Here is a 7,210-nt window from a genome sequence, read left to right as displayed (position 1 = left end):
GGCAGAGGCAGGCAAAATCTGTGAGTTCAAGACCAGCCTGGTCTACAGGACAGCCAGGGCTAAATAAATGAAAGGCAAGGGAGTAAAATGCCAGTTACTAGGGGCTGGTGCAGGTAGGGGTGATAATGACAACAGAATAATATAGGTAGTTACTGTCCCTCCAGGTTTTCAAGCAAGATTTTATTATGTCACTCAGGCTGGCCTATAACCAATTATGTAGCCCAGATTGGCCTTGAATTTGTGGCGATCCCCCTTGCCTGGCCTCCTGACTACTGGCATTAGAAGTCTGTGCCACTGTATCCAGTACAGAATTATTCCCAGATGTGAGGTTTATGCATTTAACCCCAGTGCTTGGAAGACAAAAACAGGTGAGTCTAAAGCCAGACTGGGATACATAATGAATTTCAGGTCAGCCAGAGCTACATAGTGAGAGCCTGACTAAAAACAAAATGAAACAAACAACAATAACAACAAAAAAAAAATCACCATAACAGGTAAAGCAAGCAAGAATTTCAAAAGGGAGGAAGAGAGGAAGGGAGTGGGAAAAAGGAAGACAGGAAGGCCCGGCATTCCAGCAGCAAAACAGCTGGTACCAAGGTAAGAAGCTTTATGGCGCCACCCCAGAATGTCTTAGGTTGGGGTGCTCTCATTTAGTGCGTTGGGGGTGGAATGATGGGATAAATGGTGGGAGTGGCTAAATCCAGTCTGGGAGCCAAGAATGAATTCTAAGTCTGGGCATTGTGGTATAAGACCCTCCCCTCCTTTCTTTCTTTCTTTCTTTTTTTTTTTTTTTTAATTTCTCTTTTTTAGCTTTTCTAGAGAGGGTACCACTATGTCATTCTGGCTGTCTTAGAATTTGCTCTGTAGACCAGGCTGGCCTTGAACTCTCAGAGATCTGCCTGTTTCTGCCTTCCAAGTGCTGCTGGCATTAAAGGCATGCTCCTTCAAACCAGGTGTACACTTAGCACTTGAGAGGCTATTTTGGCCACTTTGGTCTACATTGCAAATATCAGGCTAGTCAGTGCTATATAGTGACACACAATCGCACTTTAAAAAAAGGAAAAAAGAAAAAAGAAGTGCAGATGCCTTCAGTGGCCAGAGGTATTGGAACCCTCTCAAGGGGGGTTACAAGTAGTTGTTACAAGGAGTTGCTAGTTAACTGACTTGGGTGCTGGGAACTGAACTGCAGTTTTCTGAAGAAAAACAATCACTTTCAGTCATGGAGCCATTTTTTTCCAGCTCCCTTCAGCCTTCAGATTTTTTTTTTCTTTTTAGGTGCAGTGAACTTTATTGATGGTATTTAAGACAGTAGGGCTCCCTGAGCCCCTCCCATTATTCTGGGTTTAGGATGGAAACTGTGAGGGGAGATGCTCAGTGTCAGGGGCTGAGTTGGAACAGGCACTCCTCAGCAGCTGGGAACTTCTCTCTTGCTCTCCTGTCCTTGATGGTGTGAGTGGTCCAGGGCTTCTTACTCCTTGGAGGCCATGTAGGCCATGAGGTCCACCACTCTGTTGCTGTAGCCAAATTCATTGTCATACCAGGAAATGAGATTTACAAAGTTGTCGTTGAGGGCAATGCCAGCCCCAGCATCAAAGGTGGAAGAGTGAGAGTCACTGTTAAAGTTGCAGGAGACAACCTGGTCCTCAGTGTAGCCCAGGATGCCCTTTAGTGGCCGTCAGATGCCTGCTTCACTACCTTTTTGATGTCATCGTACTCGGCAGGTTTCTCCAGTCGGCATGTCAGATCCACGACGGACACGTTGGGGGTAGGAACACGGAAGGTCATGCCAGTGAGCTTCCGGTTCAACTCTGGGATGACCTTGCCCACAGCCTTGGCAGCACCAGTGGATGCAGGGGTGATATTCTGGGCAGCCCTACGGCCATCACACCACAGCTTTCCAAAGGGACCATCCACTATCTTCTGGGTAGCAGTGATGGCATGGACTGTGGTTATGAGTCCTTCCACGATGTCAAAGTTGTCATGGATGACCTTGGCCAGGGGGGCTAAGCAGTTGGTGGTGCAGGAAGCATCACTGACAATTTTGGTCATACTTCTTGTGATTCATGCCCATCATAAACATGGAGCTTGGCAGAAGGGGCTGAGATGATGACCCTTTTGTCCCCACCCTTCAAGTGGGCCCAGGTCTTCTGCATAGTGCTGAAGACACCAGTAGACTCCACAACATACTCGGCACCAGCATCACCCCACTTGATGTTAGCAGGATCTCGCTCCTGGAGGATGGTGATGGCTTCCCTTTGATGACAAGCTTTCTGTTCTCAGCCTTCACCATGTCATTGAACTTGCTATGGGTAGAACTTGCTACTGGAACAGGTAGGACCATGTAGAGGAGGTCAAATAAAGAAGTCACTAATGGCAATCTCCATTCTGCCAGATAAGAAGCCAGCTCTGGTAACCAGACAGTCCTTCACCATCGTGTCAAGGGATGAGACTGGCACAAGAAGATGCGGCTGTCTCTGGAACAGGAAGGAGCAGAGAGCCCACATTTTTTAAAGGCTGTAAAAGAAACACACAGACAAACAAGTGAAGAAATAGGGCTGTAGGGATGGCTCAAAGGATAATGCCACTTGCTGCCAATCCTGATGACCTGATTTAGTCCAGAACTCACATGGTGGAGTAAGTTACTGAGACCCCTGTGGCTTGGTGCCTTGACCTTAGAAGGGGTGTCAAAAAATAAAAAAAATAAAGAGCAAACTTGTGCACATAAAAGCTGGGGTCAGGTGGAATGTGCACACTCCAATGGAGTAGGACCAACTATACAGCAACCTGGAGCCTCAGCAGTTTATTATGCACAGCACAGGGGGAGGGGTTAGCTAATCTCTGTAAGCAAAGGGTCTCCGACTGTAAATGGTTGGGAGCAAGAAGATGTAGTTGCTCGTGTTTGCTCACACAGATCAATTGTTTACAAATACACTGTATTTGCACATACTGCCAACATTCACGCGCCCACCAGAAGAAGGCTTTGTCATTCCTCTGAGCTTCTCCAGGAGGAACTCTTTGCTCTTCTCGTGTATTTGAGGCATTGGTCATTGACTAGGACATGTCCAAGTCAAACAATACACATGCACTCAGTGCTTGCTCTTTTCCCGACAATAGGTTCCCTCAAGAAGCACACATACACACTATTTTTTTTTTAAACTTTTATACTAGGGTGGTGTTGCTCACCAAAATCTCAGTACTTGAGAGGCAGAGGCAGGAAGTACAGCCCTATTCTCTCTCCTGCTCAGCAATTGGCTGTAAGCTGTTTTATTGGCATACCAGGGCACAACTGGGGAGCAGGAATTACACAATGTCTAGTTGTCCAATGAGAATTCCCTCCCTGGTTCACAGGTCACTTGGGGTCCTTTTACAAAGAGGCAGAAAACACTGCCATAGGAGCCTGCACTTACCAAGCTTCTAGGCAGAACCTTAAATGAGACATGTGACAACCCGGCCGATGGTGCAGCCAACCTTTAATCCCAGCATTCCTGAAGCAGAGAGAGACATTGGGATTCTTGTGCCTGTGTTGAGTCTTTTAACAGAGATGATGGTGATGATGATGGTGACGGTGGTGGTGGTGGTAGTGGTGATGATGCTATATCTCTTTGGGGAATTGTGATTTAATAATAAAGGTCATCACTGATCCATGCCTACCACTTTTCAACTTCATTGTAAAAGTGACTCCTGTATCTCGTAGGAGCTGTGCTTCATTGTGAACATTAGTTTTTTGTTTGTTTGTTTGTTTGTTTGTTTGTTTGTTTGTTTTTTGAGACAGGGATTCTCTGTGTAGGCCTGGCTCTCCTGGACTCACTTTGTAGACCAGGCTAGTCTTGAAATCATGGCTATCTGCTTGCCTCTGCCTGCCCAGTGCTGGGATTAAAGGCATTGGTCTTTCCATATATTAGCTAAAGGTTAGGGCAGATCATCCCTTCTACAACCAGGCCACTTCAGCAGGTACCAGCTCTGGAATCAGCTTCCTCATGAGAGGAAGTGGACTGTGCTGATAAACTAGGCAGGTCTCTCAGGTAGTAGATCTGGTAGTAGTGGCTACTGGATCTTGTGGCAAGTTTGTTGTTGCTGTCATTTGTTTTGTTTTGTTTTTTCAAGGCAGAGTTTCTCTGTATAACAGTCCTAGCTATCCTAGAACTAGCTCTGTAGATAGGTTAGCCTGCAACTCACAGTGATCCGCCTGCCTCTGCCTCCTGAGGCTGGGATTAAAAGCATGTGCCACCACCGCCAGCTATTTGTGATAATTTTTAATCATAGCCTTGGAGAGCAAGCCAATACGCAATGATCCTCCAAGGCCTCTGCTTTAGCTCTTGACTCCTTGAGTTTATGGTTGACCAACTGCAGTGATGGGCTGTGAAAAAAACAAACTAACAGAGATGGTTTTATTAGACAGCAACCCCATGGCAAGTCAAAGAACATCTGTGTGCAGTTGTATTTAGAGGAAGGGGTAGGCTCCTTCCCTCCCTTTCACTTGAGATAGGGTCTTGTCTTAGTTACTTTGTTATTGCTGAGAAGAGATGCCATGGCCAAGACAGATGAAACAGTTTATTGGGGGCTTACTGTTCAGAGAGCTAGTGTATGACCTCCTTGTTGAGGAGCATGGCAGTAGGCAGGCAGGCATGACGCTGAAATAGTACCCGAGAGCTGACATATTGAGACAACAGCAGAAGACAGAAAGAGAAAAACTGGGAATGTTGTGGACTTTAGAAATGTCAAAGTCCATCTCCAGTGACACACCTCCTCCTACAAGGCCACACCTCCTAGCCCTTCCCAAACAGTTCCACCAACTGAGAACCTAGTAGCCAAACATATGAGCCTGTGGGGGCCATTCCCATTCAAACCATCACAGGTCTCTATATACAGCTCCAGTGGGTTTCAAGCTTAGAATCCTTCCATCTCAGCCTCCAGAGGGTGAAATCACAGACATGCTTCATCATGCCTGGCCAGGCTGATCTTGGCCATCCTGGCCTCCTTGATACATCCTCAAACTTACCAGATATGCTCCATCACAAGGCTTTCTCATCCTGGTCCTTTCTTCCTCTCTGGAACATTTTTCTCCAAGATATCAACACCCCTCTTGGAACTAACACTCAAACTTTGCCTTCTGGACTTTCCTTCATTCTCTCTTCTCCTCTAGCATGCCTCTCACTCAGTCAAGCACCGCCTGAGAAATTTGATGTGCTATTTACCTCTCCCAAACATAAGGCAAGCTTCATGGGGACTGGAACTTAGCTTCGTATGTGTTTACTGAGCAGATGATGTCTACCATGTAGTAAACACTCTATCCATGTTGACTGTGAACATTCCCACAACATTTGGAACTATGGTTAGGATGAAGCTGATGGCACGCAGCTGCCTCTGACAGTGTATTTCCCCAGCAGGGCCAACTCCAACAGTAAAGAACAGTGCTGAGAACAGACATTGATGCCTAACCCTTGGTACCCTCCACTTCACAGGCCACTTAGTCTTTTAAAACTGGTTTAATAACCCAGAGGGGGAGGGAATAATATGTTTTCACTAATTTTATTATTGCTGTTGTTGTTATTTTCAATAAAAAATTTTTTATATGTATCAATGTTTTGCCTGAGTGTGTGTTTATACACCAAATGAGATCAGCCTGGTTGCAGAGGCCAGAGGGCACCTTCCCATCCCCTGGAACTAGAGTTATCCATAGTTATGAGCTATCACGTAGGTGCTGGGAATGGAACTCTGGTCCTTTGCAAGCTCAGCCAAGGCTCTTAACCACTTTAGCTGAGGATGATCCTGACCCACTGATGCTCACTCCCACGTCTACTTCGCAAGGACTAGGGATACAAGCGTGTACTTGTGACCTGAACCCAGAGCCTTGTGGGCATACTTAGGCAAGCCTTTTACCAAGTAAGCTACATTCCCAGATCTGCTTTCTCTCTGCCCTTTCTTTCTGAGACAGTGTTCCAGCATGGTGGCCTGGAACTCACTACATAACCCAGGTGGGCCTCAACTTAGAGGCAATTCTCCTGCTTCAGCCTCCAAGTGCTGGGATTAAAGAAGCATGTTGTTATGTGGTTCAAAGAAAAGAATTTGTGTATCTACAATAACGCAGTTCCATTGGTATTAAATTAGTGTTACAATGAGACAGAAACTCCTCTTACATTTGGCTCCTGTGGAGATGGACAAAGCAACTGAAGAGGAAACACAGATGTTCTCAGCAGAGGGCTTAGAAATGTCAATTTTAATTAAAGTAGTTCTTTTCAAATACACTTCACGGCTCACATGTAGTGATGTATGTCTACCATGCAAATATTCAAACTACTGCACTGAGGACACTAGAGAAGAAGCATTTTCATAAAAAGTGTTGCCTGTGGAACCAAAAGGTAGAATTGCAAAGAACCGAAAATCTGATGGGTAGTGAGTGTTGGTGTAAACCTTTAATGCCAGCACTTAGAGGCTGAAGCAAGAGAGGCAGGCAGATCTCTGTGAGCTTGATGCCAGCCTGGTCTACAGAGCAAGTTCCAAGACAGCCAGGGCGACATAAAGAAACCCTCTCTTGAAAAACCAAACCAACCAAAGAAAATCCACCTAGCTTTTCACCATTCCCTCAGTCTCTCTGTCATATTGTTCTGATGGATAAGCCCATTGCTCTGTTTAACCTGGATACCTACATGGGAGCTGGCACTGGGCTGTCACAGCCACTAACAGATTGAACACGTATGCTTAGATGGGGTCTATTTGGGGTTTGGAGTTCTGGTCTTTGTGTTGTTGTGTTTTGTTTGAAGAAGAGTTTTTACACTGTAGCCCAGGTTGGCAGGGAACTATATAGCCCAGGATATCTCTGAGCTCTCAGTAACCTTTATGTCTCAGCCTCCTAAGTGCTGGGATCCCAGGCATCAGTACAGCCAAAGGGACACCTGTTCACTTCCGTAGAAGCCTTCTTAGTGTTTCTAGGTCTGAGTCAGAGCAACCCAAATAGCCAATTCCCAATTCAACATTCTTCCCAACTCCATCCCTACCCTTTCCCCAGGTCCATCCAGAGTTGGACTTGTAATAGGCGCAGAAAGGTGTTCAAAGTTTTGCAGTTACCTCTGAGCTCAACTCTCCTCTACCTCTGTGGACTGCAGAGCTTGTACACCTGCCAAACTTCCATCCACTTCCCAGGAGACTGGTCATGACTTCAAGGCAACCAGAAATTATTGCCATACAAATGTGACCAGCTGAAGGAATCAGC

The 7,210-nt window shown here is 46.0% G+C and overlaps 1 pseudogene across 1 annotated transcript; it reads right to left on the bottom strand.

Moving 5' to 3' along the window:
• Window positions 1-1,291: 1,291 nt before the first annotated feature.
• LOC311589321 (glyceraldehyde-3-phosphate dehydrogenase-like) lies at window positions 1,292-2,373 on the bottom strand (annotated as a pseudogene). Its single transcript has one exon. The product of its transcript is annotated as a glyceraldehyde-3-phosphate dehydrogenase-like (transcript).
• Window positions 2,374-7,210: the final 4,837 nt, after the last annotated feature.

Source organism: Acomys minous, assembly GCF_964271855.1.
Source record: "Acomys minous genome assembly, chromosome: 18".
Taxonomy (NCBI): domain Eukaryota; kingdom Metazoa; phylum Chordata; class Mammalia; order Rodentia; family Muridae; genus Acomys; species Acomys minous.
The sequence above is the reverse complement of the archived record's forward strand: the minus strand, read 5'-3'. Positions and strand labels throughout refer to the sequence as shown.